General features: G+C 46.5%; 9 non-coding genes and 1 pseudogene across 9 annotated transcripts; all 10 read right to left on the reverse strand.

The window, feature by feature from the left end:
• Positions 1-554: 554 nt before the first annotated feature.
• On the reverse strand, positions 555-745 carry LOC141225355 (U2 spliceosomal RNA). The gene has a single exon (XR_012292629.1). It is a non-coding gene; the product is annotated as a U2 spliceosomal RNA (small nuclear RNA).
• Positions 746-1860: 1115 nt separating this feature from the next.
• LOC141225356 (U2 spliceosomal RNA) lies at positions 1861-2051 on the reverse strand. The gene has a single exon (XR_012292630.1). It is a non-coding gene; the product is annotated as a U2 spliceosomal RNA (small nuclear RNA).
• Positions 2052-3166: 1115 nt separating this feature from the next.
• Positions 3167-3357, reverse strand: LOC141225357 (U2 spliceosomal RNA). Its single transcript, XR_012292631.1, has one exon. It is a non-coding gene; the product is annotated as a U2 spliceosomal RNA (small nuclear RNA).
• A 1115-nt stretch (positions 3358-4472) lies between these two features.
• On the reverse strand, positions 4473-4663 carry LOC141225602 (U2 spliceosomal RNA). Its single transcript, XR_012292873.1, has one exon. It is a non-coding gene; the product is annotated as a U2 spliceosomal RNA (small nuclear RNA).
• A 1115-nt stretch (positions 4664-5778) lies between these two features.
• On the reverse strand, positions 5779-5969 carry LOC141225359 (U2 spliceosomal RNA). The gene has a single exon (XR_012292633.1). It is a non-coding gene; the product is annotated as a U2 spliceosomal RNA (small nuclear RNA).
• A 1115-nt stretch (positions 5970-7084) lies between these two features.
• Positions 7085-7275, reverse strand: LOC141225537 (U2 spliceosomal RNA). Its single transcript, XR_012292809.1, has one exon. It is a non-coding gene; the product is annotated as a U2 spliceosomal RNA (small nuclear RNA).
• Positions 7276-8390: 1115 nt separating this feature from the next.
• On the reverse strand, positions 8391-8581 carry LOC141225538 (U2 spliceosomal RNA). Its single transcript, XR_012292810.1, has one exon. It is a non-coding gene; the product is annotated as a U2 spliceosomal RNA (small nuclear RNA).
• A 1115-nt stretch (positions 8582-9696) lies between these two features.
• LOC141225116 (U2 spliceosomal RNA) lies at positions 9697-9905 on the reverse strand (annotated as a pseudogene).
• A 6175-nt stretch (positions 9906-16080) lies between these two features.
• On the reverse strand, positions 16081-16271 carry LOC141225360 (U2 spliceosomal RNA). The gene has a single exon (XR_012292634.1). It is a non-coding gene; the product is annotated as a U2 spliceosomal RNA (small nuclear RNA).
• Positions 16272-17386: 1115 nt separating this feature from the next.
• LOC141225119 (U2 spliceosomal RNA) lies at positions 17387-17571 on the reverse strand. The gene has a single exon (XR_012292434.1). It is a non-coding gene; the product is annotated as a U2 spliceosomal RNA (small nuclear RNA).
• Between the last annotated feature and the right edge of the window lie 3899 nt (positions 17572-21470).

Consider the following 21470-nt stretch of genomic DNA (forward strand, 5'->3'; position numbering starts at 1 on the left):
GTTCTCTTTTATAGTCTGCAGGCATTAAATGAAAGAAGTCAGTGTTCCAGCAGAAGGAGACAACGTTTCAGAAAAGGCATTGTAGCAAACCAAAAAAGAAATTTTAAGCGCAGCAGAGTAACCAGCGCACATACCTGTTAGCTCAGGTGAGTTTAAAAGGCTGCTGTTGATAACAAGGGCATTTGCTAAATAGATGGTGTGTGTGCAACAATATACTGAAAGGTCAATTATATTGTGCAGCTTATCTCACCACCTGTAGTTATTTAGGTGAAAGCTCCAAAATGCTTGCCTAATATGTCTGTTTATCCAAAAGGAAGTAAAAAGGGAGAGCTAGAAAGATAGCATTGCATCACATTACATGGCAATGCAATGCACAGTTGCTGAAGTTGAACCAAAATGAGCTTGTAATCTGGCTTCTGCAACTTTGAACATGAAAAATCCAATGAGGAGAAGAAAAGCAAAGCCAAAGAGTCCATCCCAAAATCCAACAAACAAGCAAAATGAACAAAAAACATTGAATTCAATTCTTTCTGATTTTAGAAACTGCATTAAAGAAGGGGTGCACCGGTCCTGGAGATACTGCAATACCAGGTCAATGCGTGGAGTGGACAGAGCAAGCTCTTTTTCCATCTCCCTGTTCTAAAAATCCATTTAATATATGGTCCCCAGATAGGGGACGTATCAGATATTAAACTGATAAGAACAGATACTACACTTGATCTTAGCCAAAAGGCCGAGAAGCGATAACCAGAATTGGTTTCAAACTACGGAGCCACCCAAGGATCCTGAAAAGTCCATTTGTGGAGATGAGCTCCTGGACTCCCGTTAAGAAGACATGTTGTCAACCTCTAGATCCCTTACATGCCTGCACTTTTCGGCTTGCTGCTGCTGCAATCCACGCGTTTTAGATCTGCATAACTCCACCTCTTTAAACACAGCACCTTCACCCCCTGCTGTTCCCACCCGCCTCAACACCGTTGGAAGGGAGGAGAACCAATTAAGGCGGGGGGTGGGGTGGAACGAGCAGCTGTCTACCCTTAGCAGGAGGGCTCCTGATTACATACCTCTCCTGCTGCTGCTGCTGCTGGCTGTCCAGCAGCAGACTGAAGGTGGCTGCTGCTGTGCACAGGTATATAAAGGCTCAGAGCCTATTATGACACGCGCAGCCAGCGTTCCATTGCCACATTCCATCTACTGCAGGCAGGATACCTGGCTGGCTGAATGTCGCTGAGAAGCTCACAGAGACCGCCATAAGCAACAGTTTAACAGAATGCCACAGACTAATCAACCAAACTTTTTGGGTTGGGTTCTCTTTTATAGTCTGCAGGCATTAAATGAAAGAAGTCAGTGTTCCAGCAGAAGGAGCCAACGTTTCAGAAAAGGCATTGTAGCAAACCAAAAAAGAAATTTTAAGCGCAGCAGAGTAACCAGCGCACATACCTGTTAGCTCAGGTGAGTTTAAAAGGCTGCTGTTGATAACAAGGGCATTTGCTAAATAGATGGTGTGTGTGCAACAATATACTGAAAGGTCAATTATATTGTGCAGCTTATCTCACCACCTGTAGTTATTTAGGTGAAAGCTCCAAAATGCTTGCCTAATATGTCTGTTTATCCAAAAGGAAGTAAAAAGGGAGAGCTAGAAAGATAGCATTGCATCACATTACATGGCAATGCAATGCACAGTTGCTGAAGTTGAACCAAAATGAGCTTGTAATCTGGCTTCTGCAACTTTGAACATGAAAAATCCAATGAGGAGAAGAAAAGCAAAGCCAAAGAGTCCATCCCAAAATCCGACAAACAAGCAAAATGAACAAAAAACATTGAATTCAATTCTTTCTGATTTTAGAAACTGCATTAAAGAAGGGGTGCACCGGTCCTGGAGATACTGCAATACCAGGTCAATGCGTGGAGTGGACAGAGCAAGCTCTTTTTCCATCTCCCTGTTCTAAAAATCCATTTAATATATGGTCCCCAGATAGGGGACGTATCAGATATTAAACTGATAAGAACAGATACTACACTTGATCTTAGCCAAAAGGCCGAGAAGCGATAACCAGAATTGGTTTCAAACTACGGAGCCACCCAAGGATCCTGAAAAGTCCATTTGTGGAGATGAGCTCCTGGACTCCCGTTAAGAAGACATGTTGTCAACCTCTAGATCCCTTACATGCCTGCACTTTTCGGCTTGCTGCTGCTGCAATCCACGCGTTTTAGATCTGCATAACTCCACCTCTTTAAACACAGCACCTTCACCCCCTGCTGTTCCCACCCGCCTCAACACCGTTGGAAGGGAGGAGAACCAATTAAGGCGGGGGGTGGGGTGGAACGAGCAGCTGTCTACCCTTAGCAGGAGGGCTCCTGATTACATACCTCTCCTGCTGCTGCTGCTGCTGGCTGTCCAGCAGCAGACTGAAGGTAGCTGCTGCTGTGCACAGGTATATAAAGGCTCAGAGCCTATTATGACACGCGCAGCCAGCGTTCCATTGCCACATTCCATCTACTGCAGGCAGGATACCTGGCTGGCTGAATGTCGCTGAGAAGCTCACAGAGACCGCCATAAGCAACAGTTTAACAGAATGCCACAGACTAATCAACCAAACTTTTTGGGTTGGGTTCTCTTTTATAGTCTGCAGGCATTAAATGAAAGAAGTCAGTGTTCCAGCAGAAGGAGACAACGTTTCAGAAAAGGCATTGTAGCAAACCAAAAAAGAAATTTTAAGCGCAGCAGAGTAACCAGCGCACATACCTGTTAGCTCAGGTGAGTTTAAAAGGCTGCTGTTGATAACAAGGGCATTTGCTAAATAGATGGTGTGTGTGCAACAATATACTGAAAGGTCAATTATATTGTGCAGCTTATCTCACCACCTGTAGTTATTTAGGTGAAAGCTCCAAAATGCTTGCCTAATATGTCTGTTTATCCAAAAGGAAGTAAAAAGGGAGAGCTAGAAAGATAGCATTGCATCACATTACATGGCAATGCAATGCACAGTTGCTGAAGTTGAACCAAAATGAGCTTGTAATCTGGCTTCTGCAACTTTGAACATGAAAAATCCAATGAGGAGAAGAAAAGCAAAGCCAAAGAGTCCATCCCAAAATCCGACAAACAAGCAAAATGAACAAAAAACATTGAATTCAATTCTTTCTGATTTTAGAAACTGCATTAAAGAAGGGGTGCACCGGTCCTGGAGATACTGCAATACCAGGTCAATGCGTGGAGTGGACAGAGCAAGCTCTTTTTCCATCTCCCTGTTCTAAAAATCCATTTAATATATGGTCCCCAGATAGGGGACGTATCAGATATTAAACTGATAAGAACAGATACTACACTTGATCTTAGCCAAAAGGCCGAGAAGCGATAACCAGAATTGGTTTCAAACTACGGAGCCACCCAAGGATCCTGAAAAGTCCATTTGTGGAGATGAGCTCCTGGACTCCCGTTAAGAAGACATGTTGTCAACCTCTAGATCCCTTACATGCCTGCACTTTTCGGCTTGCTGCTGCTGCAATCCACGCGTTTTAGATCTGCATAACTCCACCTCTTTAAACACAGCACCTTCACCCCCTGCTGTTCCCACCCGCCTCAACACCGTTGGAAGGGAGGAGAACCAATTAAGTCGGGGGGTGGGGTGGAACGAGCAGCTGTCTACCCTTAGCAGGAGGGCTCCTGATTACATACCTCTCCTGCTGCTGCTGCTGCTGGCTGTCCAGCAGCAGACTGAAGGTGGCTGCTGCTGTGCACAGGTATATAAAGGCTCAGAGCCTATTATGACACGCGCAGCCAGCGTTCCATTGCCACATTCCATCTACTGCAGGCAGGATACCTGGCTGGCTGAATGTCGCTGAGAAGCTCACAGAGACCGCCATAAGCAACAGTTTAACAGAATGCCACAGACTAATCAACCAAACTTTTTGGGTTGGGTTCTCTTTTATAGTCTGCAGGCATTAAATGAAAGAAGTCAGTGTTCCAGCAGAAGGAGACAACGTTTCAGAAAAGGCATTGTAGCAAACCAAAAAAGAAATTTTAAGCACAGCAGAGTAACCAGCGCACATACCTGTTAGCTCAGGTGAGTTTAAAAGGCTGCTGTTGATAACAAGGGCATTTGCTAAATAGATGGTGTGTGTGCAACAATATACTGAAAGGTCAATTATATTGTGCAGCTTATCTCACCACCTGTAGTTATTTAGGTGAAAGCTCCAAAATGCTTGCCTAATATGTCTGTTTATCCAAAAGGAAGTAAAAAGGGAGAGCTAGAAAGATAGCATTGCATCACATTACATGGCAATGCAATGCACAGTTGCTGAAGTTGAACCAAAATGAGCTTGTAATCTGGCTTCTGCAACTTTGAACATGAAAAATCCAATGAGGAGAAGAAAAGCAAAGCCAAAGAGTCCATCCCAAAATCCGACAAACAAGCAAAATGAACAAAAAACATTGAATTCAATTCTTTCTGATTTTAGAAACTGCATTAAAGAAGGGGTGCACCGGTCCTGGAGATACTGCAATACCAGGTCAATGCATGGAGTGGACAGAGCAAGCTCTTTTTCCATCTCCCTGTTCTAAAAATCCATTTAATATATGGTCCCCAGATAGGGGACGTATCAGATATTAAACTGATAAGAACAGATACTACACTTGATCTTAGCCAAAAGACTGAGAAGCGATAACCAGAATTGGTTTCAAACTACGGAGCCACCCAAGGATCCTGAAAAGTCCATTTGTGGAGATGAGCTCCTGGACTCCCGTTAAGAAGACATGTTGTCAACCTCTAGATCCCTTACATGTCTGCACTTTTCGGCTTGCTGCTGCTGCAATCCACGCGTTTTAGATCTGCATAACTTCACCTCTTTAAACACAGCACCTTCACCCCCTGCTGTTCCCACCCGCCTCAACACCGTTGGAAGGGAGGAGAACCAATTAAGGCGGGGGGTGGAGTGGAACGAGCAGCTGTCTACCCTTAGCAGGAGGGCTCCTGATTACATACCTCTCCTGCTGCTGCTGCTGCTGGCTGTCCAGCAGCAGACTGAAGGTGGCTGCTGCTGTGCACAGGTATATAAAGGCTCAGAGCCTATTATGACACGCGCAGCCAGCGTTCCATTGCCACATTCCATCTACTGCAGGCAGGATACCTGGCTGGCTGAATGTCGCTGAGAAGCTCACAGAGACCGCCATAAGCAACAGTTTAACAGAATGCCACAGACTAATCAACCAAACTTTTTGGGTTGGGTTCTCTTTTATAGTCTGCAGGCATTAAATGAAAGAAGTCAGTGTTCCAGCAGAAGGAGACAACGTTTCAGAAAAGGCATTGTAGCAAACCAAAAAAGAAATTTTAAGCGCAGCAGAGTAACCAGCGCACATACCTGTTAGCTCAGGTGAGTTTAAAAGGCTGCTGTTGATAACAAGGGCATTTGCTAAATAGATGGTGTGTGTGCAACAATATACTGAAAGGTCAATTATATTGTGCAGCTTATCTCACCACCTGTAGTTACTGAGGTGAAAGCTCCAAAATGCTTGCCTAATATGTCTGTTTATCCAAAAGGAAGTAAAAAGGGAGAGCTAGAAAGATAGCATTGCATCACATTACATGGCAATGCAATGCACAGTTGCTGAAGTTGAACCAAAATGAGCTTGTAATCTGGCTTCTGCAACTTTGAACATGAAAAATCCAATGAGGAGAAGAAAAGCAAAGCCAAAGAGTCCATCCCAAAATCCGACAAACAAGCAAAATGAACAAAAAACATTGAATTAAATTCTTTCTGATTTTAGAAACTGCATTAAAGAAGGGGTGCACCGGTCCTGGAGATACTGCAATACCAGGTCAATGCGTGGAGTGGACAGAGCAAGCTCTTTTTCCATCTCCCTGTTCTAAAAATCCATTTAATATATGGTCCCCAGATAGGGGACGTATCAGATATTAAACTGATAAGAACAGATACTACACTTGATCTTAGCCAAAAGGCCGAGAAGCGATAACCAGAATTGGTTTCAAACTACGGAGCCACCCAAGGATCCTGAAATGTCCATTTGTGGAGATGAGCTCCTGGACTCCCGTTAAGAAGACATGTTGTCAACCTCTAGATCCCTTACATGCCTGCACTTTTCGGCTTGCTGCTGCTGCAATCCACGCGTTTTAGATCTGCATAACTCCACCTCTTTAAACACAGCACCTTCACCCCCTGCTGTTCCCACCCGCCTCAACACCGTTGGAAGGGAGGAGAACCAATTAAGGCGGGGGGTGGGGTGGAACGAGCAGCTGTCTACCCTTAGCAGGAGGGCTCCTGATTACATACCTCTCCTGCTGCTGCTGCTGCTGGCTGTCCAGCAGCAGACTGAAGGTGGCTGCTGCTGTGCACAGGTATATAAAGGCTCAGAGCCTATTATGACACGCGCAGCCAGCGTTCCATTGCCACATTCCATCTACTGCAGGCAGGATACCTGGCTGGCTGAATGTCGCTGAGAAGCTCACAGAGACCGCCATAAGCAACAGTTTAACAGAATGCCACAGACTAATCAACCAAACTTTTTGGGTTGGGTTCTCTTTTATAGTCTGCAGGCATTAAATGAAAGAAGTCAGTGTTCCAGCAGAAGGAGACAACGTTTCAGAAAAGGCATTGTAGCAAACCAAAAAAGAAATTTTAAGCGCAGCAGAGTAACCAGCGCACATACCTGTTAGCTCAGGTGAGTTTAAAAGGCTGCTGTTGATAACAAGGGCATTTGCTAAATAGATGGTGTGTGTGCAACAATATACTGAAAGGTCAATTATATTGTGCAGCTTATCTCACCACCTGTAGTTATTTAGGTGAAAGCTCCAAAATGCTTGCCTAATATGTCTGTTTATCCAAAAGGAAGTAAAAAGGGAGAGCTAGAAAGATAGCATTGCATCACATTACATGGCAATGCAATGCACAGTTGCTGAAGTTGAACCAAAATGAGCTTGTAATCTGGCTTCTGCAACTTTGAACATGAAAAATCCAATGAGGAGAAGAAAAGCAAAGCCAAAGAGTCCATCCCAAAATCCGACAAACAAGCAAAATGAACAAAAAACATTGAATTCAATTCTTTCTGATTTTAGAAACTGCATTAAAGAAGGGGTGCACCGGTCCTGGAGATACTGCAATACCAGGTCAATGCGTGGAGTGGACAGAGCAAGCTCTTTTTCCATCTCCCTGTTCTAAAAATCCATTTAATATATGGTCCCCAGATAGGGGACGTATCAGATATTAAACTGATAAGAACAGATACTACACTTGATCTTAGCCAAAAGGCCGAGAAACGATAACCAGAATTGGTTTCAAACTACGGAGCCACCCAAGGATCCTGAAAAGTCCATTTGTGGAGATGAGCTCCTGGACTCCCGTTAAGAAGACATGTTGTCAACCTCTAGATCCCTTACATGCCTGCACTTTTCGGCTTGCTGCTGCTGCAATCCACGCGTTTTAGATCTGCATAACTCCACCTCTTTAAACACAGCACCTTCACCCCCTGCTGTTCCCACCCGCCTCAACACCGTTGGAAGGGAGGAGAACCAATTAAGGCGGGGGGTGGGGTGGAACGAGCAGCTGTCTACCCTTAGCAGGAGGGCTCCTGATTACATACCTCTCCTGCTGCTGCTGCTGCTGGCTGTCCAGCAGCAGACTGAAGGTGGCTGCTGCTGTGCACAGGTATATAAAGGCTCAGAGCCTATTATGACACGCGCAGCCAGCGTTCCATTGCCACATTCCATCTACTGCAGGCAGGATACCTGGCTGGCTGAATGTCGCTGAGAAGCTCACAGAGACCGCCATAAGCAACAGTTTAACAGAATGCCACAGACTAATCAACCAAACTTTTTGGGTTGGGTTCTCTTTTATAGTCTGCAGGCATTAAATGAAAGAAGTCAGTGTTCCAGCAGAAGGAGACAACGTTTCAGAAAAGGCATTGTAGCAAACCAAAAAAGAAATTTTAAGCGCAGCAGAGTAACCAGCGCACATACCTGTTAGCTCAGGTGAGTTTAAAAGGCTGCTGTTGATAACAAGGGCATTTGCTAAATAGATGGTGTGTGTGCAACAATATACTGAAAGGTCAATTATATTGTGCAGCTTATCTCACCACCTGTAGTTATTTAGGTGAAAGCTCCAAAATGCTTGCCTAATATGTCTGTTTATCCAAAAGGAAGTAAAAAGGGAGAGCTAGAAAGATAGCATTGCATCACATTACATGGCAATGCAATGCACAGTTGCTGAAGTTGAACCAAAATGAGCTTGTAATCTGGCTTCTGCAACTTTGAACATGAAAAATCCAATGAGGAGAAGAAAAGCAAAGCCAAAGAGTCCATCCCAAAATCCGACAAACAAGCAAAATGAACAAAAAACATTGAATTCAATTCTTTCTGATTTTAGAAACTGCATTAAAGAAGGGGTGCACCGGTCCTGGAGATACTGCAATACCAGGTCAATGCGTGGAGTGGACAGAGCAAGCTCTTTTTCCATCTCCCTGTTCTAAAAATCCATTTAATATATGGTCCCCAGATAGGGGACGTATCAGATATTAAACTGATAAGAACAGATACTACACTTGATCTTAGCCAAAAGGCCGAGAAACGATAACCAGAATTGGTTTCAAACTACGGAGCCACCCAAGGATCCTGAAAAGTCCATTTGTGGAGATGAGCTCCTGGACTCCCGTTAAGAAGACATGTTGTCAACCTCTAGATCCCTTACATGCCTGCACTTTTCGGCTTGCTGCTGCTGCAATCCACGCGTTTTAGATCTGCATAACTCCACCTCTTTAAACACAGCACCTTCACCCCCTGCTGTTCCCACCCGCCTCAACACCGTTGGAAGGGAGGAGAACCAATTAAGGCGGGGGGTGGGGTGGAACGAGCAGCTGTCTACCCTTAGCAGGAGGGCTCCTGATTACATACCTCTCCTGCTGCTGCTGCTGCTGGCTGTCCAGCAGCAGACTGAAGGTGGCTGCTGCTGTGCACAGGTATATAAAGGCTCAGAGCCTATTATGACACGCGCAGCCAGCGTTCCATTGCCACATTCCATCTACTGCAGGCAGGATACCTGGCTGGCTGAATGTCGCTGAGAAGCTCACAGAGACCGCCATAAGCAACAGTTTAACAGAATGCCACAGACTAATCAACCAAACTTTTTGGGTTGGGTTCTCTTTTATAGTCTGCAGGCATTAAATGAAAGAAGTCAGTGTTCCAGCAGAAGGAGACAACGTTTCAGAAAAGGCATTGTAGCAAACCAAAAAAGAAATTTTAAGCGCAGCAGAGTAACCAGCGCACATACCTGTTAGCTCAGGTGAGTTTAAAAGGCTGCTGTTGATAACAAGGGCATTTGCTAAATAGATGGTGTGTGTGCAACAATATACTGAAAGGTCAATTATATTGTGCAGCTTATCTCACCACCTGTAGTTATTTAGGTGAAAGCTCCAAAATGCTTGCCTAATATGTCTGTTTATCCAAAAGGAAGTAAAAAGGGAGAGCTAGAAAGATAGCATTGCATCACATTACATGGCAATGCAATGCACAGTTGCTGAAGTTGAACCAAAATGAGCTTGTAATCTGGCTTCTGCAACTTTGAACATGAAAAATCCAATGAGGAGAAGAAAAGCAAAGCCAAAGAGTCCATCCCAAAATCCGACAAACAAGCAAAATGAACAAAAAACATTGAATTCAATTCTTTCTGATTTTAGAAACTGCATTAAAGAAGGGGTGCACCGGTCCTGGAGATACTACAATACCAGGTCAATGCGTGGAGTGGACAGAGCAAGCTCTTTTTCCATCTCCCTGTTCTAAAAATCCATTTAATATATGGTCCCCAGATAGGGGACGTATCAGATATTAAACTGATAAGAACAGATTTTTTTTTTTTTTTTTTTTCAGGTTTCAACATATTTTATTAAGTGCGTAAAAGATCGTTTACAATCAAAAACAACAACACAAACAGTACATTATTAAAACACAGAATTCCACCCATAAAAACCCCATATACGATTGGCATCCCTTCTCCCAATACATTTGACATCCCTCAAGTAATAAATATACATCTGGCTAAAAGCAATTTTAAGACAATCCTTCACAGAAATAGCATCACGTTTAAAAAGTAAAATATTGCGTGCCTTCCAAAGGGCGTCTTTAAAACAGTTAATCATACACCAACATATACAATACTGTTGAGGGGTCGGACATTTAAAAAGGCCATATAAAACATATTCATGGTTAAAATCTCTTAAACCGCAAGTCCATTTTAAAAGAATCATAACTTTGTGCCAAAGTTCCTGTGCAAATGGGCAATTCCACATAAGGTGCAAGGTGGTTTCGTCATAAACACATGTGTCTCTGGGGCATTTTGCTCTGGCCACCAGGCCTCTCCTGTGTTGAAACTCTCTGGTGGGGAGGCACTGGTGGACCACCATCCATGCAATATCCTTATGTCCATTTGCTAAGAATTTCCCGAAGACATTCTTCCAAACTTGCTTCGATCTCTCTTCTGAGAAATTTACTATGGGGGTCACATCTTCATTCCTCCTCAGAAAAGATAAAAGCTTCTTGCGGTCTTTAAAAATGTCCATATTAAAATCACCAAGGCTATAAAATCGAACAGTCTTTTCTAAGATTGCTTGGTGTTTGGGGGGGCATAGTAAAACAGGGGAATTCAACGACAACTTAAACCATCTTTTAAAAATCATCCCACAAGTATATTTTAAAAAATAACTTAGCGCACTATTACCATTAAAATGTTTGAAACAAAAGCAGAAATAATTTAAATGCAAATAAATATGTAAATCGGGGACATCCCTTCCGCCGTTCATTTTATTCTTCCTCATTATTTCTCGCCTTAATTTTTCCATTTTGGAGTTCCATAAAAACATAAAGATCATCCTAGTCATTTTTTTAATTAAAACATCAGAGGGGGGGTACACCATAGCTATATACAGTATGAGGGGTAACAACACTGATTTTATAATTAAAATTTTCCCCTCCATTGTTAGGGACCTCAAACCCCAAAATGATATTTTCTTTGACATTTTTTCTATGACATTCTCCCAGCTTTGAGTTCCCACATTCTCCTCGTTAAAAACAACTCCAAGAATTTTTACATTGTCTCGTTTTATAGTGAGCTGCGGGAGTTGGGCGGTGTCCCAGGATCCCAAAGTCAGACATTCAGATTTATTTAAATTAAGTTTAAAACCGGATGCCTGGGAAAAAAAATCAATGCGCAACACCGCCCTCCGGAGGGAAGCAGGGTCCACGCACACAACCGTCACGTCATCCATGTAGCCAAAGACTCTCACATCACTGCCACCTCCGCCAGGAACAGGAACCCCTCTAATCACTTTGTCTTTTCTTATTGCGCTCAGCAGGGGCTCCATGGCGCAGATGAACAGGATGGGCGACAAGGGGCATCCCTGCTTCACTCCGGACTCAAGGGGAACTCCATCTGTTAAAAAGCCATTAAGAGAAATTTGACTAAAACAATTTTTATATAAAATCTTAATACAATTTAAAAGCATATTAGGGATACCCATTCTTTTTAAAACTCTAAAAAGAAATCTATGAGAGACTCTATCGAAAGCTTTTTCAAAATCTAGGGCTAAAAGAGCTACATTTTGACCCCGGTCTCTGGAATACCAAATTACATCCCTTAATACGTTTAAAACCTCTGAAATACTTCTGCCTGGTACACTACAAACCTGCTCAGGCCGGATCAGTTTGGCAATGACACTCCTGAGCCGGTCAGCAACCACCTTAGCAAGTACCTTGTAATCAACATTTAGGAGAGTTATGGGTCTCCAATTCGCTAGAGTACTGCGGTCACCTTTTTTATATATCAAAGACACCACTCCTCTCCTCCACGAAAATGGCAACTGTTCAGAAATAAAAACTTCTTTAAAAAGCATAAAAAGGTCCTCTTTTAAAATGTCCCAAAAAGTAAGGTAAAATTCTACAGGTAGTCCGTCACACCCAGGTGCTTTACCCTTAGAGAAACTTTTAAAAACATAAAATAATTCCTCTAAAACAATATCGCGTTCTAAAAACTCCTGGTCTGTAAAATTTAACTTAAAATCGAGATCATTAAGAGCATCAGATAAAAAGGACTCATCTATACACTTTTTACTAAAAAGATGCTTATAAAAGTTAAAAGTAGCATTCAACATTCCCTGCATAGATGTTTCACCCTCTAGATTTGTGATCACTTCTCTTTTATCCATGACTTTTTTGAAGAAGAAGCGAGAGCACTTCTCCCCCTCCTCCAAGTGCTGCACTCTAGAGTTAAAAATAATCTCTTTCCCCTTTGTGTCTATGCAGTTCTGAATTTCAGTTTTTAGGCTAGCAATATCATCTCCCACCTCCACACCTAGCTCTTTGAATTTAAAAAGTGTTTGCAGTTTGGTGTTAAGATCACTAAAACATCTTTTTTTCTCTCTGGCTTTACGTCTCCCTGCTTTTATAAAAAACATTCTGATTTTTTTTTTCAAATTTTCCCACCAGGTTACCATAGGGGCATCAGAAGGTTTTTGTCGCCGCCAGGCTTGATAGGCTTTACCAAAGTCTTGTCGAATCAGAGGGTCCTCCAGCAGGTAAGTACTTAGACGCCAGAGGCCCCTGTTGACCCTCTGTTCATCCCGGTATTCTAGGTGCACCTCCAAGCCCTTATGGTCAGAAAATATATTTGATGTTAAAACACATTTTACAGGGTTAAAATCATCTGATAGGAAAATAAAATCGATCCTGGAAGACACCCCTCTTCCGGACCACGTATAACCAGGGTCCGTCGGCAGAAGTGACCTCCACGCATCGCATAATTTAAAATCAGTTATAAAATCTTTCAATAGATGACATGACTTATCCAATTTGCGCAAAGGGTCACCCCCCGCTCGTTGTTCACTAGCACAAAGACAATTAAAATCACCCCCTACGATCAGGGGAGATGACCCAGTACAGTACAATGGCAATATCCCAAATAAATTAATTCTCTCTTGCTTATCAGGGGAAGCATAAACATTCATTACACGTAGGGTAAAACCATTAAATTTAAAATGCACTAAAACCACTCTGCCTGGTACTATTTCTGTGACAGTATTTATAGTAATATTTCTCCCACGACAGAGGAAGCCCACCCCCGCTGACTTGTTGTCATTGGAGCCAGACCAGATGGAGGGCCCCAGTCTCCAATCTGTCTTGATGTCATTATAATTTAGTGCATGTTGTATCCCGCATTCCTGTAATAAACATATGTCAAAGTCAGTGGTTTCTAAGTACTTAAATAGAGCAGCCCTACGAACTGGGCTCTTTAATGACCTCACATTCAGTGAGACAAGTCTTAATGTGGGCATTCATAGGTCAGGGTGGTGGATCTTCCATGAGGACACCTGACTCAAAGCCCTGTATGTTAAATTGCTCCAGGACATCCGGGCTAGAGGACCCAAACGACTCGATATTCTGTGAGCCGGCGGTTGCCCCCTCGTAGGTCACGGTTCCCAGCCACATTCCAGGAGACGCTGGGGCTTCGACATTCCGTCTCTTTTTCGGGGCAGACTCCACCAGGTCACTGGTGCAGTCCTCCTCTTCCTCCACCTCCTCCAGGGGGAGAGACTGGTCCATCAGGATAAGATTACCAACACAGATTCCCTGATGTTCGCCACCTAGAAGCAAAGCCCCCTCATCTGGCTGGCTAATCGCCCTGGAAGATCCTGAGGCCATCGCTGCGTGGTCCCCTGTAGCCAACCGCACAGGGGCACCACCCTCCAGCCCAACAGGATCGGTATCGGGAACCATCGACACGGAGGATACCCTCCCAGAAGGAGGACCCCTCCGCTCCGGTCCATGCGAGGTCCGCCCAGCGTTAAGGGACTTCGATGCAGGGGCCGCCCCAGAGGGGCCTCCGGCTCCCTGCTCCATCCCAGCCTTCTCGCCCTTCGAACCGCCCTCCGACGCCGGCCCGCCAGTGAAGACCGGCGGGCGCATCGGCTCAGCTGCAGAAGATGCAGCTTCTGCGTAGGTCCTGGTCCTGGTCCTGTTGGGGCATCCTCGGAACATGTGCCCCGCCTCACCACAAAGATTGCATTTCCTCCCAGCGGGACAGTCCTTCATTAAATGTCCGTAACAGCTGCAATTATTGCAGCGGTCTACTTTCCTGCCCGTGCAGGACGTTTGGGTATGACCCATTTGTCCACAGTTCCTGCAACATACCGGCATTCCAGGGTAAAATAAGTAGCCTCTGCTCTTACCGATCACAAATGTTGAGGGAGGGTGTAGCATTCCTCCCACTCCGCTTGGGTCCCTCTTTAGACGGGCCATGTACCTCCTCTTGCCGCACCAGAAGCCTACCGCGTTCTTCACAGTGCCCAGGTATCTCAGATCATCACAATAACGGATAAGGTAGGTTGAGATGTCTGCAGCTTCCACAAAGGGGTTCGGGAAATGCACCACGATAGGGATCTCGTCATAGGCATACAAGAGACAAAAGGTTAGTCCATCCAATTCATCTAAGTAGTTTTTCTCATTTACCTTTTGTACGAGTTGGTGACAGCATCCCTGGCTCTTGAAGGTGATGGTGTAAGTCCCCTTGTACTCATTGTCCTGGAAGCAGAATATGTCTTCCCGCCGAAACTCCAGAACTCCAAGCAGAATCCTATGGCAGATGTAGTCCAAGTTTTTCTCCGTCCTCGATCCTGCTCCAACTTCAATCCTCACGGTGTTCCGCATCCGGGCATCACCCGATGAATATGTGAGCGTTGCCGGCATCCTTCACTCAGGAACGTACCGACTCTTCTCTCTGAAAGGCGCAAGCCTTCATGGGATCCCTTCCCGTTGCTCCCGGACTAATCCTTCCTCCCAATAGCAGCAGGGGGGTTAAGTCCCTCCGAAGAGGAACGATCCCCCCAGGCCGAGAGAAAGGGTACCAAGAGCACCTCACAGGCAAGACCACACAGGTAAACCTGATAGATCGTGCCAAAAGGCCGAGAAGCGATAACCAGAATTGGTTTCAAACTACGGAGCCACCCAAGGATCCTGAAAAGTCCATTTGTGGAGATGAGCTCCTGGACTCCCGTTAAGAAGACATGTTGTCAACCGCTAGATCCCTTACATGCCTGCACTTTTCGGCTTGCTGCTGCTGCAATCCACGCGTTTTAGATCTGCATAACTCCACCTCTTTAAACACAGCACCTTCACCCCCTGCTGTTCCCACCCGCCTCAACACCGTTGGAAGGGAGGAGAACCAATTAAGGCGGGGGGTGGGGTGGAACGAGCAGCTGTCTACCCTTAGCAGGAGGGCTCCTGATTACATACCTCTCCTGCTGCTGCTGCTGCTGGCTGTCCAGCAGCAGACTGAAGGTGGCTGCTGCTGTGCACAGGTATATAAAGGCTCAGAGCCTATTATGACACGCGCAGCCAGCGTTCCATTGCCACATTCCATCTACTGCAGGCAGGATACCTGGCTGGCTGAATGTCGCTGAGAAGCTCACAGAGACCGCCATAAGCAACAGTTTAACAGAATGCCACAGACTAATCAACCAAACTTTTTGGGTTGGGTTCTCTTTTATAGTCTGCAGGCATTAAATGAAAGAAGTCAGTGTTCCAGCAGAAGGCGACAACGTTTCAGAAAAGGCATTGTAGCAAACCAAAAAAGAAATTTTAAGCGCAGCAGAGTAACCAGCGCACATACCTGTTAGCTCAGGTGAGTTTAAAAGGCTGCTGTTGATAACAAGGGCATTTGCTAAATAGATGGTGTGTGTGCAACAATATACTGAAAGGTCAATTATATTGTGCAGCTTATCTCACCACCTGTAGTTATTTAGGTGAAAGCTCCAAAATGCTTGCCTAATATGTCTGTTTATCCAAAAGGAAGTAAAAAGGGAGAGCTAGAAAGATAGCATTGCATCACATTACATGGCAATGCAATGCACAGTTGCTGAAGTTGAACCAAAATGAGCTTGTAATCTGGCTTCTGCAACTTTGAACATGAAAAATCCAATGAGGAGAAGAAAAGCAAAGCCAAAGAGTCCATCCCAAAATCCGACAAACAAGCAAAATGAACAAAAAACATTGAATTCAATTCTTTCTGATTTTAGAAACTGCATTAAAGAAGGGGTGCACCGGTCCTGGAGATACTGCAATACCAGGTCAATGCGTGGAGTGGACAGAGCAAGCTCTTTTTCCATCTCCCTGTTCTAAAAATCCATTTAATATATGGTCCCCAGATAGGGGACGTATCAGATATTAAACTGATAAGAACAGATACTACACTTGATCTTAGCCAAAAGGCCGAGAAGCGATAACCAGAATTGGTTTCAAACTACGGAGCCACCCAAGGATCTTGAAAAGTCCATTTGTGGAGATGAGCTCCTGGACTCCCGTTAAGAAGACATGTTGTCAACCTCTAGATCCCTTACATGCCTGCACTTTTCGGCTTGCTGCTGCTGCAATCCACGCGTTTTAGATCTGCATAACTCCACCTCTTTAAACACAGCACCTTCACCCCCTGCTGTTCCCACCCGCCTCAACACCGTTGGAAGGGAGGAGAACCAATTAAGGCGGGGGGTGGGGTGGAACGAGCAGCTGTCTACCCTTAGCAGGAGGGCTCCTGATTACATACCTCTCCTGCTGCTGCTGCTGCTGGCTGTCCAGCAGCAGACTGAAGGTGGCTGCTGCTGTGCACAGGTATATAAAGGCTCAGAGCCTATTATGACACGCGCAGCCAGCGTTCCATTGCCACATTCCATCTACTGCAGGCAGGATACCTGGCTGGCTGAATGTCGCTGAGAAGCTCACAGAGACCGCCATAAGCAACAGTTTAACAGAATGCCACAGACTAATCAACCAAACTTTTTGGGTTGGGTTCTCTTTTATAGTCTGCAGGCATTAAATGAAAGAAGTCAGTGTTCCAGCAGAAGGAGACAACGTTTCAGAAAAGGCATTGTAGCAAACCAAAAAAGAAATTTTAAGCGCAGCAGAGTAACCAGCGCACATACCTGTTAGCTCAGGTGAGTTTAAAAGGCTGCTGTTGATAACAAGGGCATTTGCTAAATAGATGGTGTGTGTGCAACAATATACTGAAAGGTCAATTATATTGTGCAGCTTATCTCACCACCTGTAGTTATTTAGGTGAAAGCTCCAAAATGCTTGCCTAATATGTCTGTTTATCCAAAAGGAAGTAAAAAGGGAGAGCTAGAAAGATAGCATTGCATCACATTACATGGCAATGCAATGCACAGTTGCTGAAGTTGAACCAAAATGAGCTTGTAATCTGGCTTCTGCAACTTTGAACATGAAAAATCCAATGAGGAGAAGAAAAGCAAAGCCAAAGAGTCCATCCCAAAATCCGACAAACAAGCAAAATGAACAAAAAACATTGAATTCAATTCTTTCTGATTTTAGAAACTGCATTAAAGAAGGGGTGCACCGGTCCTGGAGATACTGCAATACCAGGTCAATGCGTGGAGTGGACAGAGCAAGCTCTTTTTCCATCTCCCTGTTCTAAAAATCCATTTAATATATGGTCCCCAGATAGGGGACGTATCAGATATTAAACTGATAAGAACAGATTTTTTTTTTTTTTTTTTTTTTTTTATCATATTTACATAGCATGAGGATACGACGCACTAACTAGACACATCACACCCCTATGCTACACAAAACACTCAATCTGAAAGAAAAAGCATGTCAATCAATACAGTACGACGAACCGTGATAAGGGATGGGGATTGGGAAAAAGGGGATGTGGAGGGGAAAATCACAGGCCCGAAGCTTTATTGAAAGACAAGACACATAAGGGGAGAGGGGGAGGAGGGGTTTAGTCCTCGTCCTCGTCCTCCGGACCGTCCATGATGGAATAGTCTCTGAGCAGGCTGTGGATCAGCCTGCGGCAGTCCTGGATGGACATCCTCTCCCTCCTCAAGATGAGCCGGTTCCTGGCGACCCAAACGGCATCCTTGAAGCAGTTCATAAGGCGCCAAGCCTCCTGGATGGCTCCGACGGTATGAACCCCAGGGAAGAGTCCGTAAAGCACAGAATGGTGCGATAGGCTCGCCCTGGGGACAGAGTTCCTCAGGTCGTCCTCAAGTGCAGTCAATAGGCGCTGTGCAAATCCGCAGTCCCAAAAAGTGTGCAAAGATGTTTCCTCCACGAAGGGGCACCTTGGGCAGTACCGGGTCTTGCACAGGTTCCGGGCATGCATGAATGACCGGACGGGCAGTCCGCCTTGAATCGCCATCCACGACAAGTCCTTGTGCCCGTTGGTCAGCCTGTCAGACGACACATTTGTCCACACAGTCTCCAGCGTGTCCTGGTGAAGTCCTGTGATGTTCTCCACGTCATCCTTGGCTCTGATTAGCTTGTGGATAGTTTTGGGCTTCCACAAGTCGGGCTTGAGTCCCTCCAGTTGATGCTCCCCCACAAATCGAACGACGTCTCCGTAGAACCATGGCGTCGTCCAGTTGTAGGGGAAGGAGCTGTCCCACTTGTCCCAGCCGAGTCGCCTCCAAAGAGGAAGCAGGAAGAAGCGAGACATGGACCTGCCCGCGGAGCCATTCTTGACTTGCAAAGTCCGGCGGACACAATCACACACAAAAGAGGATCGCAGGAGGGTGGGGATATCTGGAACGCCCTTCCCACCCTTGCGAGGCTCCTTGTACATGACGGCCCGCCTGACTCTGTCCATCTTGGATCCCCAGACAAAGTGAAACACTGTCCTGGTAATGGCCCTGCACACAGTGACGTGTGGGGGCCAGGCCTGCGCCGTGTACTGCAAGACGGGCAGGAGCTCATTACGCAGGACGAGTGCCTTACCCTCACAAGTGAGGTGTCTGAGGCTCCAGAGTCCGATCCGTTGCTTCACCTTGGCCAAGCGTTCTTGCCAGGACTTGAGGGCCGCTCCTTCCTTCCCGAACCAGACTCCCAGCACCTTGAGGAAATCCGGTTGAATGTTGAAGGGGAAGGGGGCGGAGGAGGCCGGCTGCCAATCCCCGAAGAGCATGGCTTCCGACTTCCTGCAGTTGACTTTGGCCCCTGAAGCCCGGCCGAACCTCTCACACGTCTGGACGAGGGCGTCGACTGAACCACGATCAGCGCGGAAGACGGTGACGTCGTCCATGTAGAGCGAGCACTTGACCTCGTGTCGTCCCGGACCCGGTGCGGTGATCCCTCTGATCTCTCCATTCTGCCCGATAGCCTCTGCGAAGAGTTCTATAACACAAACAAAAAGAAGAGGTGATAGAGGGCAGCCTTGTCTGACCCCAGAGAGGACAGGGAAGGGGTCAGTCTTCCAGCCGTTCACCAACACCGAGCTGTGGATATCAAAATACATCAGACGGACATACGAACAAAACATGTTACCCAAACCTAACCGGTGCAGAGCTCGGCCCATGAACTCGTGGGAAACCCGGTCGAAGGCCTTCTCCTGATCCAAGGAGACCAGGGCCGCGTGTGCGCGGCGGACCTTGATGTACTCGACCGTGTCCCGCACGAGAGCGAGGCTGTCTGCGATGCGACGTCCAGGGATGCCGCAGGTCTGGTCCGGGTGGATGATCCGTCCGATGACCGTCTTAAGTCGTGTCGCCATCGTCTTGGCCAGGATCTTGTAGTCCACGTTGAGCAGAGTGATGGGACGCCAATTCCTCAGGTCGCACCTCTCTCCCTTCCGCTTGTACAGGATCGTGACCATTCCTTCCCTCAAAGATGGAGGCATTCTACCCTCCACCACCATCTCCTCGTACAGGTCCAACAGGTCCGGACAGATGAGGTCTCCCAGCGCTACATAGAGCTCCGCTGGAAGACCATCACTGCCCGGGGTCCTGCCGGTCCTAAAGGATTTAGCGGCAGAGAGCAATTCGCCCACCATCAGAGGTTTGTCCAAGGCTACCGTGCCTGCAGGATCAAGATGGTTAGTGATACCTGACAGGAACTTATCAGCAGCGTCGGGGTCGGTAGTCTTGTGGGAGTAGAGTTCGCTGTAGAAGTCGCTGACGACCCTCATCACGTCCTCCTTCCCACGTCGCATGTTTCCGCTCTCGTCTCGCAGCTCGTTCAGGGGCGTGTGACCGGCATGAAGTTTCCTGAAAAAGAATGAGTTACATTTCTCACCCTTCTCCAGATTCTCCACTTTGGAACGGAAGATGATTCGCTTGGACTCCTCCTCAAAGTGCCTTTTCAGGCTCTTCTTGGTCTCCTCCAGCTCCTCCCTCACGTCCCAGCCGCAGTGAAGAAGGTCCTGCAGCGACCGCAGCTCGCGCTGCAGCCCTCTGAAGTCCCTCCTCTTCTCACACGCCTGTTGTCGACCCTTGGCCTGAAAGAAACAGCGAAACTCAAGTTTAACATATTCCCACCAATCAGAGACTGTTTGGAAGCTACCCTTGTAGGACTGCCACATTGCGTAGGCTGCTCTCAGCTCCTCCACGACTTCATCCTGAGCCAGCAGAGCACAATTCAGCTTCCAGGAGCCGGGGCCGGACGGAAAACCGTCGCCGAGGACACCTTGTAAGTGAATGGCTCTGTGGTCGGAGAAGAAGCAGGAGACCATCGAGTGCCTACTCTGCCTGACTGCCCGAGAGGTGAACACAAAGTCAATCCTGGAGCGGAGTGAGCCATCGGGTCGGCTCCACGAATAGTTCGTGGAGCCTCTCCCCATGGAGCCCACCACGTCCTGAAGAGAGGCCTCGGTTACCATCTCGATGAGCAGCTTGGACGTGATGTCCAACTTGGCAGATGTGCCAGAACTACGACCGTCCTCCTCGATCCGGCAGTTGAAATCCCCGGCCATCACTAAGGTCCTGGTGGTGGCAAGCTGAAGCCGCAGGGTCTGGAAAAGCTCCAAACGCTCATTCTTCAGTGGGGACGCATACACGTTGATGAACCTGACAGGTTCTCCCGCCCAGTTGCCATCTACAACAAGAGCCCTGCCGCAGATGAGCTCCTGGACGGACTCAAGCGTGAATGCGCCCCCCCTGATCAGAATTGCGACCCCCGCAGACTTGCAGTCACCCCCACCGGACCAGTAGGATGGACCGTGGGACCACTCCCTGGCCAGATGTTTGAAGGACCTAGAGGAGGGAAGGGAACATTCCTGCAACATATAAACATCACACAACTGGGAAGTAAGGAAGGCATAAATAGTCTGACGTCTGAACTTGTCCTTGATGCTCCTGACATTAATGGAAAATAAGTTAATATTAGCCATCATGTAGGGAAAAAAGAAAAAGTTAGCGCAGGCAATACACCTTAGTTACCACTCCGGTCGGGTGGTCCCTCGTCGGTGTTGACTGCTGGTGACGGGATCACCAGCAGGCCCTCTTCCTCCATCTGGTCAAGCAGCGCGGCCTCGATCTCGGCGACCACCAGTTCCTCCTCTTCTGGCTCGGCCACCAGGGTCTCAACCATGTGCTCCATCTCTTCTGGCTCAGGGAGGGTATCCTCCTTTTTGCCTACGAAATCCAGAATCTTCTTTTTGGAGGATTCAGTAGCAGGGCTGTCCTCCACCTT

This window comes from Phyllobates terribilis, unplaced genomic scaffold (genome assembly GCF_046119375.1).
Source record: "Phyllobates terribilis strain yellow unplaced genomic scaffold, ASM4611937v1 Scaffold_404__1_contigs__length_1715579, whole genome shotgun sequence".
Taxonomy (NCBI): Eukaryota; Metazoa; Chordata; class Amphibia; order Anura; family Dendrobatidae; genus Phyllobates; species Phyllobates terribilis.